We start from the raw sequence: 10,600 nt of genomic DNA on the forward strand, positions 1-10,600 counted from the left end.
ATAAAGGGCGGGGGTGGGTCGGCTTGGAGGAGGGGGCAAGGCGCGGCGACGGAGAGGAGTCCGGCTCGGACTCCTTGTCCGAGTCGGCGGCGGCGGCGCGCGCGCGCAGGAGGCGGCGGCGGCGGCCTGGCACGGCGGCCTGGCGCGGCTGGGCCTTAGGCCCAGTCGGCGCGGGAACTTTTTTTTAAAATAATTCCGCCGACGGAAGAAAAATCCTAGAAAAATAAATAAAAATCTAAAAATGTCAAAACAAATTTTCACTGCCTAAATAAAATATTTAGGACGAGGTGAACATTTTCTTGGCCCTAAAGTACAATTTTGAAAATGTGCGATTTTTCTAATGCAAATAAAATCCGAATAAAACCAAATAAAATCCAATAAATGATTTTTAATATTTTCCTCCAATATTTCAATTATTTCGGAGAAGTCATATTATCTCCACTCATTTGATTTAATATGAAATACTTCGGAGAGAAAAATTATTAAAATCAAAATCCTCCTTTCATTATTTGATAAAAATCAAATATGAAAACAGAAAAATCCCCAACTCTCTCAGTGGGTCCTTGAGTTGCTTAGGATTTCGAGGATTACGGAATGGAAAGCAATAAAACATGATATGCATGGATGATCTATGTATAACATTCCAAATTAAAAATTTGGGATGTTACAAAACCTACCCCCCTTAAGATGAATCTCGCCCTCGAGATTCGCCTGGCTAGAGAATAGGTGCGGGTGGTCTTTGCGGAGATCATCCTCTCATTCCCAGGTGGCTTCATCATCGGTATGGTGGCTCTACTGAACTTTACAAAACTTGATAACCTTACTTCGGGTGACTCTGCTGGCAAACTCAAGAATCTTAACTGGCTTCTCCTCGTAAGTCAAATAACTGTCCAACTGAATCACCTCCAAGGGTACTGTATCTCTTAATGGTATATCCGCCATCTCAGCATGACACTTCTTCATTTGTGAAATGTGGAACACATCGTGAACTCCTGACAATCCCTCAGGTAACTCCAACTTGTAGGCGACTTCTCCCATCCGTTCTAAAATGCGATACGGTCCTACAAATCTCGGGGCTAACTTTCCTTTAACTCCAAAACGTTTCACTCCTCGCAAGGGCGATACTCGCAGATATGCTCTATCTCCAATTTCGTAGATTACCTCCTTGCGTTTTGAGTCTGCATAACTCTTCTGCCTGGACTGAGCAATCTTCAGTCAGTCTCGGATCAATTTTACCTTCTCCTCAGACTCCTTGATCACGTCTGGTCCAAACAACTGTCGGTTTCCTACCTCGTCCCACATTAACGGTGTTCTGCATCTTTGTCCATACTGGGCTTCAAACGGTGCCATCTAACTGGCTTGGTAGCTATTATTGTAGGAAAACTCTGCGTATGGCAAATTGTCATCCCAACTAGATCCATAATCTAGTGCACAGGCTCTCAACATGTCCTCCAAAATTTGGTTCACTCTCTCAGTCTGTCCATCAGTCTGCGGGTGAAAAGCTGTACTGAACTCTAACCTTGTTCCCAAAGTCTGATGTAACTGATGCCAGAACTTTAAAGTAAACTTTGTTCCTCTATCTGATACAATGGTCCTCGGAACTCCATGCAGACATACGATCCTGGACATATATATCTTGGCCAACTTTGCACTTGTATAGGTGGTTTTCACTGGGATGAAGTGAGCTACTTTGGTTAGGCAATCAACTAATACCCATATGGAATCGTATCCTACTTTGGTCTTGGGCAATCCGGTGATAAAGTCCATGCCCAATTTATCCCACTTCCATTCGGGTATCGGCATAGGCTGTAACAGTCCTGCTGACTTCTGATGTTTTGCCTTAACTCTCTGACATACATCACATACGGTGACATACTCGGCAATATCCTTCTTCATACCAGTCCACCAGAAACATTCCTTCAAATTCAAATACATCTTGGTGTTTCCGGGGTGTATCGAGTATGGTGAGTCATGGGCCTCCTGAAGTATTAACTTCCTGATCTCCTGGTTATTGGGCACATAAACTCGGTCCTCAAACCATAGGGTATCGTGCTCATCTTCACGAAAACCTTTGGCCTTTCCTTTGCTCATCTTCTCCTTTATCTCATCAATCTCCTTGTCCTCTTTCTGGGCTTCCCGAATCTTGTCCAGCAATGTCGACTGGACCTCAATTGTTGCAATAAATCCTCTAGGAACAATCTCCAATCGAAGTTCCATGATGTCATCTGCTAATTCCTTCGGTAGTCCCTTACTTTCAAGGATATTAGCATAACTCTTCCGACTCAATGCGTCTGCTACGACATTGGCCTTTCCTGGATGATAGTGTAGCTTGATGTCATAATCCTTTATAAGCTCCAACCATCTCCTCTGTCGAAGGTTCAGTTCCCTCTGGGTGAAAATGTACTTCAGACTCTTGTGATCCGTGTACACATCACAACGGTTTCCAATAAGGTAATGTCTCCAAGTCTTCAACGCATGCACTACGGCTGCTAGCTCCAAATCACGCGTGGCATAATTCAACTCATGAGGTTTTAGTTGTCGTGAGGCATACGAAACAACTCTTCCGTCCTGCATAAGCACACATCCAAGTCCTAAGCGAGAGGCGTCGCAATACACTTGGAACTCCTTATGTATATCTGGCAGTACTAGCACTGGGGCTGTAGTCAAACGTTTCTTCAACTCCTGGAAACTTGCTTCACAATCTTCTGTCCATTTAAACTTGGTATCCTTCTTCAACAGTTCAGTCATTGGCTTTGCAATCTTGGAAAAATTCTCGATGAATCTCCGGTAGTATCCTGCGAGTCCAAGAAAACTATGGATCTCGCTAACTGAAATGGGTGCCAACCATTCAATGACTGACTAAATTTTGCTGGGGTCTACTGCTATACCTTCTCCCGATATAACATGTCCTAGGAACCCGACTTCCTACAACCAAAATTCACATTTGCTAAACTTAGCATACAACTAGTGTTCCTTGAGTTTCTCGAGAACTAAACACAAATGCTCTTTGTGCTCCTCCTCGTTCTTCGAGTATACCATGATATCATCAATAAACACCATAACAAACTTGTCCAAATACTCCATGAACACCTTGTTCATCATGCTCATAAAATAGGCAGGGGCGTTAGTCAGTCCAAACGACATGACCGTGTACTCGTATAATCCATATCGCGTTGTGAACACCGTCTTTGGTATGTCCTTCTCTCGTATCTTCAACTGATGATACCCAGATCGCAAATCGATCTTCGAAAACACTTTAGCTCCTTGTAACTGATCAAACAGATCGTTGATCATCGGCAGTGGGTACTTGTTCTTAATCGTCACTTCATTCAATGCTCGATAATCAACAACCATCCTCAGGGATTTATCCTTCTTCTCAACCAAAAGTACTGGGGCTCCCCAAGGTGATGAACTTCTTCGGATCTCCAATAACTCCTTGATTTGTTTCTTAATTTCTTCCAGATCATTTGCGGGCATCCGATAGGGTCTCTTGGATATTGGTCCTGGACCTGGCAACAGCTCTATCAAAAACTCAATGTCTCTATCCAGTGGCATGCTTGGTAACTCCTCTGGAAAAACATCCGGGTAATCCTTCACTACAGGCACTTCCTCCTGAACAACTCCCGTAAGGGCATTCACTTGACTCCTCCTTGGCACATGCCTAGATACATACTTAATCCTTTTTCCTTCCGGGGTGGTGAGATGAATCGACTTACTAGCACAGTCAATGCTTCCTCCAAAATTTGACATCCAGTCCATACCCAATATCACATCCAGTCCTTGTGACTCCAAGATAATTAGGTCGGACAGAAAAACATGTGTACCAATGGTTAAGGGTATCTGGTCACACCATCGGCTGGCCATATACTCTGCTTCGGGTGAACTTAGTAAAAGAGGGGTCCTAAGGGTTTGGGTTGGTAGTTTAAACGTATCCACGAATCCCCTTGATATGTATGAATGCGATGCACCAGTATCGAAAAGAACAAGAGCGGTAAATTACTTAACCAAAAACTTACCTATTACCGCATCCGGCTGCTCTTCAACCTCCTCCGCGTTAACGTGGTTCACTTGTCCTTTATTGAATGGATTTGGCTTCTTCCCAGCGCTCCCATTTCCATTTCCATTCTTTCCTTCAGGTCACTCCGTGGCGTAGTGTCCAGTCTTCCCGCACTTGAAACACGTAACATGACTTAAGTCCCTTTTGGCGGGTGTGACTGGGTTGGGGCGGTTATAATTATTGTTGGTTCCGTTCCCATTCCCATTCTTAGAACCATTGTGGTTATGCGATCCTCCTCCAGTGTGGTTGTGACCTCCATGGTTATGAACAAGTCCTCCCGAGTTCGGGGTTAGGCGAGGCTTCTGATGAGCTCCTGAGTTATACTTCCCTTGTCCATACTTCCTCTTGCGGCTCTCAATCTGCTGTTGCTTCCCTTCAATCATAAGAGCCTTATCTACCAACTCCTGGTAGTTGTTGAAGGTTGCTACCATCAACTGCATACTCATCTCATCATTCAGCCCTTCCATAAACTTCTCCTGTTTCGCTGCATCTGTGGCCACATCATCAGGGGCATAGCGAGATAACTTGCTAAACTCATCCACGTACAGTATGTTTCCCCTGGCGTAGGTTGCGAAACTCCCGCTTCTTCATTTGCATAGCTCTAGTGGAGACATGGGCGATGCGGAAAGCTTGCTGAAACTGGTCCCAAGTGACATTGGCTATAGGAAAAGTGGCTGTGTAATTCTCCCACCATGAGGCTGCTGGTCCATCCAATTGATATGCGGCAAAGCGCACCCTCTCAGCATCTGTGCAACCTGCGGTGGTCAACTCCCTTCCAATACGGCGTAGCCAATCATTAGCAACTATAGGCTCGGTGCTACTGGAAAACACCGGCGGCTGTAACCTTAGAAAACGGGCTAGGTTGTCCACAGGCGGTGGGTTGTTGTTGTTGTTGTTGCCCTGGTTCTGAACTAGCAATTGCATCAACGTATTCTGCTGTTGGATCAACTGGGTGAGCTCTAGTGGGAAGGCAAAACCGGTGTCACATCTCGGAGGCATCTGAGGGGTTTAGATGGAAGAGATTTAGAATAGAAAAGAGGTCTAATGAGAAGGCACTACCCATATGCACATGAGACAAACACAATCATTTCACTCAATCAATCAAGCAAGGGCATACAACGGTCTAGAACTATCGCAAAAGTGCTCACTACTACTATATACATGGGGGAATACTAGTGATATATGGTAGTCGTCTAGAAATTTTGATCGGTGGAAGACTCCATGATGTCTGCTCCAGCTTCGTCTTCAAAGTCATCATCACTAGGGTCGGAGTCGGTGTCGTCGATGATGATGTAGTCCTCGGGGCATATTTCCTTGGGTTCTTCTTCTTCTGCTGCTATTGGTGCTGGTCCTCCCATGAATACCTCGATCTTCTTGACTAGGTCGTCATTCTTCTCCAGTAGTGTCTTGATTTCCTCCTCATATCCATCGCGTGTAAACTTGAGTTCTTCCTCTAGCTCGGTGATCCTAGTCTTCGCCTTCTTCAAGTCCATCATGTCCGCACACATCTGGTTCTCCTGACATCGAATGTGCTGGTTTAACTCCTGGATGAAAGCTGCAATGGATCTATCCTTCCTGGTGTTGATTACTTCCCATTGCTCATCTCGGCGCCCACATATTTGGTAAATAGTGTCCTTAAGCTCCCTATTGTAAACTTCTCTAATGCGTCCCATGGGGATGTGAGCTGCCATACTCTTTCCTAAACTCCAGGTTGGGGCGTCGAAGGAAAATTCTATGGGTTTAGAAGTTGGCGAGAATGTCCTTCTTGGAACTTGTACTTGAATCATCTAGCGCTCCTCTTCAGGTAAAGTGGCGTTGTACGTCCCGATGAAGCTTGGTATTCCAATGTTCAAGTACCTAGTGACTCCCTTCAAGTGGCATCCAAAAGTTGTGTCTTCATCTGGTTGTGCAAACTTGTTCTTCATCTCCGTCATCCTAAAGAGTAGAAAATAGAGAGGAGTCAGAAATAAGAAGAGAAGTGTGACCTAGGGTTTATCTTAGTGGTCGTGTCCTACACTCAACGTGTGCTCTGATACCATCTTGTAGTGACCCGACCTCAGATGGTCAAGTCTCTGTGCTTCAGTGTCATCCCTGGATCGGTAATGCTGACACACACATCACTCGAGGATTTATAACAGAGTAGCAATCACACACTTATTACATCGAAAAGTCTCCAAAGAGAACTTATTACAATAATATGGCTTAAGGCCATCTAATGCAATAACAGCGGAAGGCTTGGAAGATAAAGTGAGTCCATCAACTCCAACGGCATAGCTGAGCTGCACGACAACGACCTAACGAACCTTACTCCTCGTCTGAAAAGTCTACAACATATACGTTGCAGCCCGAAACGGGTTAGCACATGGAATATGTTGGCAATGTAACACAGTAGAGCAAAAACAGAATAGTGCTATCACTATATGCATATATGGCTGCTGGAAAGCTCTATGGTTACAGTTTTTGCGAAAAGCCATTTTTTCCCTACAACAAAGGAATAGATTTTAATTTAACTATCATGGTAGTTGAAACATTATTGAGAAGGTTCCTCCAACTCAATCCCAATTAAAATGATTAACAACCGAACACCATTAATTAAACATGATGAGATACATGTGATAACCCAAGTACTAGATACTCAAGAATTGTCCATAACCGCGAACACGGCTAACCATGATTAGATTGTACACTCTGTAGAGGTTTGCGCACTTTTCCCCACAAGACTCGATCTCCTCCATTGGATTTCTCGCACTACAGGGTGTTTGAGAAACGGATGACCGAGACACCATCTTTCAGAAACATTAACTCTCTACTCCGGACAGACCATACCAAACCTACATCCCACTACCTGCTGATCTGCCTCTTCAAGAGCTTTACGTAACTTACTCAACTATGCTAGAGCCCATAATAGCTTTTGGCTGCACACGGAAGTTTCTAGCATGAATCATCTCAGTTCCCTTTGAGCCTGGGTGGCGGTCCATACGAAGATCACACGGGTACTCCGGGATTTCCCAAAAAATACAGGCAACACTGGGTACTCGAGGTGCCTCAGTCCACCCAGTTGTTTGATTAAGTTGCCACCTTAAGTTGAACCATTAATTTAACAATCTCACATCTGTCATGGATATCACTCAAACCCAAACCATGTCTACGAGCATAGCATAGCATAGTATATAACCAACGCGTAGAGTAACTCCCAAGGGTTTGAATGTAACAGGGCAATAGGTTCTACCTCATCAACTACTTCCCAACCCGCAAGTTAATGACATCCTAATCATGCAATGTTTGAGGATTGGAACTAATGCATAAAAACTGGGTGATAAAGGGGTATGATCAAAGTGTTACTTGCCTTGCTGACGATCTGCGAAACCTAGGGACTCGTAGTAGCACGCTTCGCACTCCAAGTGTTCTATCGCAAGCAAACAATAGCATACATAAGTAACAAGCTACGATGCACAAGAAAAACACAAATAAAAGAGGTTGACCAGAAAGTTCAAATTAAGAACTCTGGTTCGCAAAAAGAATCAAATCAAACGGAGCAACGAAACTCAAACGGCGAAAGAGAGAAGCTTCGTTTACTAGTCTGAAATTAGGTCAAATTTTACAGTAGGGAAAACTTGTTTGAGTTGGTTAAACGGAAAGAGGGTTTCGAGACGAAACTCTAGGCGCTTGAATCGCCTGATTCCGACTAACGAGTGAAAAGATAAACAAAAACTAAGATCGGATCAGAAATCGCGATCAGAGAAAAGAAAATTGATGAACAGACTAACGAATGAGCGTTCGTTAGTTTTATCTAACGGGCGAAGAACCATTCGTTAAAACAAACGTTCGGACGAACGCCAGCTAACAAGAAGAACCAAGAAAAACCGGCAATCCGAAAAAAAAACGAATCTAGGGTTTTAAAAAAAACCGAACGGTTTTAGAAAGAAAAACCGGCGGCGGGGCACGGCGGCTACCTCCGGAGGGAGATCCGGCGAGTCGGGGCAGCAGCGGGGCGGTGACTTGGGGGGTGGCGGTGCTCGGCTGCTGCGGCGGCAGGCGGCAGCGGCTACGGCGGCGAGGCTGCCTAGCTAGGCGGCTGCGAAGCGGCGCGGCAGGCGGCGGCGACTGTGGCTAGGCGGGGCTTGGCGGCGGCGGTGGTGGTGTTGGGGCGGCGGTATATAAAGGGCGGGTGCGGGGCGGCTTGGAGGAGGGGGCAAGGCGCGGTGGCGGAGAGGAGTCCGGCTCGGACTCCTTGTCCGAGTCGGCGGCAGCGGCGACGCGCGCGCAGGAGGAGGCGGCGGCGGCCTGGCACGGCGGTCTGGCGTGGCTGGGCCTTAGGCCCAGTCGGCGCGGGAACTTTTTTTTAAATAATTCCACCGACGGAAGAAAAATCCTAGAAAAATAAATAAAAATCTAAAAATGCCAAAACAAATTTTCATCGCCTAAATAAAATATTTAGGACGAGGTGAACATTTTCTTGGCCCTAAAGTGCAATTTTGAAAATGTGCAATTTTTCTAATGCAAATAAAATCCGAATAAAACCAAATAAAATCCAATAAATGATTTTTATATTTTCCTCCAATATTTCAATTATTTCGGAGAAGTCATATTATCTCCACTCATTTGATTTAATATGAAATACTTCGGAGAGAAAAATTATTAAAATCAAAATCCTCGTTTCATTATTTGATAAAAATCAAATATGAAAACAGAAAAATCCCCAACTCTCTCCGTGGGTCCTTGAGTTGCTTAGGATTTTGAGGATTACGGAACGGAAAGCAATAAAACATGATATGCATGGATGATCTATGTATAACATTCCAAATTAAAAATTTGGGATGTTACAGTTGCTGAACTATGTGGCTTAGGTCATCGGCATCAGGTGGCCGGACATAAGTTCCTTGGAAGTTATCGAAGAAAGCGTCTTCCAAGCCGTCCCAGCTGCCGATGGAGTTCTTAGGCAGGCTATTTAACTAGTGCCAAGCTTTAATGGGAGGTATTTGATGGCGTGGAGGTCGTCTCCTCGGGCCATGTGGATGTGGAGGATGAAATCCTCGATCCATACTGCGGGATCGGTTGTGCCGTCGTATGACTCAATATTGACGGGCTTGAACCCCTCGGGGAATTCATGATCCAGTACTTCATCTGTGAAGCAGAGCGGGTGTGCGGGGCCTCTATATTAGGTCGCATCGTGGCGGAGCTTGGATGGAGTTCGTCTGCGTTGTTCGGCCCGAGCATGGTTAGGTTTGTCACGTCCGAATAGGTAGCCGTTGTCGTGCTTCAAGGCGCATCCTCGCGATCCGTAGATCGATCTTGTGTGTCCTGCTCTACTGTCCAGAGTCTATCGGAGGTCGCACATATGACTCCGAGCTCTTCTGTCCCTATTTTGGTGGGGTGGTTGGGCGTTCTGTTGTTCGGCCTGAGTTGCCGCTTTATCCCGACTATGGGGTGGCCGTTCAGCCGTCCTGTCCCGACCACGTGGTGGTCGGTCCATACTACGCGAGGGAGGTATATGCTCCGGTGCCTCCTCATCGAATTAAGGTAGCAGTCTGCGTTTCAGGTAGCTCTTGGCTGGGCGGTTGAGGTCGTGTTCCTCGGTTGTCAGGACGTTGGTCCATCTATCGACGAGCAGGTCTTGTTCATCTTGAAGCTGATGTTGTTTCTTTTTCAGTCTCCTTGTCGTGGCTATGAGCTGAAGCACTCCTGCTCGAGAGGATCCTTAGGCAAGATGAAGTCTTCGTTGCCAAGGCTTCTCCTCCTCGGAGGGTGGTGTTGGAAATATGCCCTAGAGGCAATAATAAAAGAATTATTATTATATTTCCTTGTTCATGATAATTGTCTTTATTCATGCTATAATTGTGTTATCCGGAAATCGTAATACATGTGTGAATAACAGACACCAACATGTCCCTAGTGAGCCTCTAGTTGACTAGCTCGTTGATCAACAGATAGTCATGGTTTCCTGACTATGGACACTGGATGTCATTGATAACGAGATCACATCATTGGGAGAATGATGTGATGGACAAGACCCAATCCTAAACATAGCACAAGATCGTATAGTTCGTTTGCTAGAGTTTTCCAATGTCAAGTATCTTTTCCTGAGACCATGAGATCGTGTAACTCCCGGATACCGTAGGAGTGCTTTGGGTATGCCAAACGTCACAACGTAACTGGGTGACTATAAAGGTAGACTACGGGCATCTCCGAAAGTGTCTGTTGGGTGACATGGATCAAGACTGGGATTTGTCACTCCGTATGACGGAGAGGTATCACTGGGCCCACTCGGTAATGCATCATCATAATGAGCTCAGAGTGACCAAGTGTCTGGTCACGGGATCATGCATTACGGTACGAGTAAAGTGACTTTCCGGTAACAAGATTGAACGAGGTATTGGGATACCGACGATCGAATCTCGGGCAAGTAACATATCGATAGACAAAGGGAATAGCGTACGGGGTTGATAGAATCCTCGACATCGTGGTTCATCCGATGAGATCATCGTGGAACATGTGGGAGCCAACATGGGTATCCAGATCCCGCTGTTGGTTATTGACCGGAGA

Source organism: Triticum dicoccoides, chromosome 1A, assembly GCF_002162155.2.
Source record: "Triticum dicoccoides isolate Atlit2015 ecotype Zavitan chromosome 1A, WEW_v2.0, whole genome shotgun sequence".
Classification (NCBI taxonomy): domain Eukaryota; kingdom Viridiplantae; phylum Streptophyta; class Magnoliopsida; order Poales; family Poaceae; genus Triticum; species Triticum dicoccoides.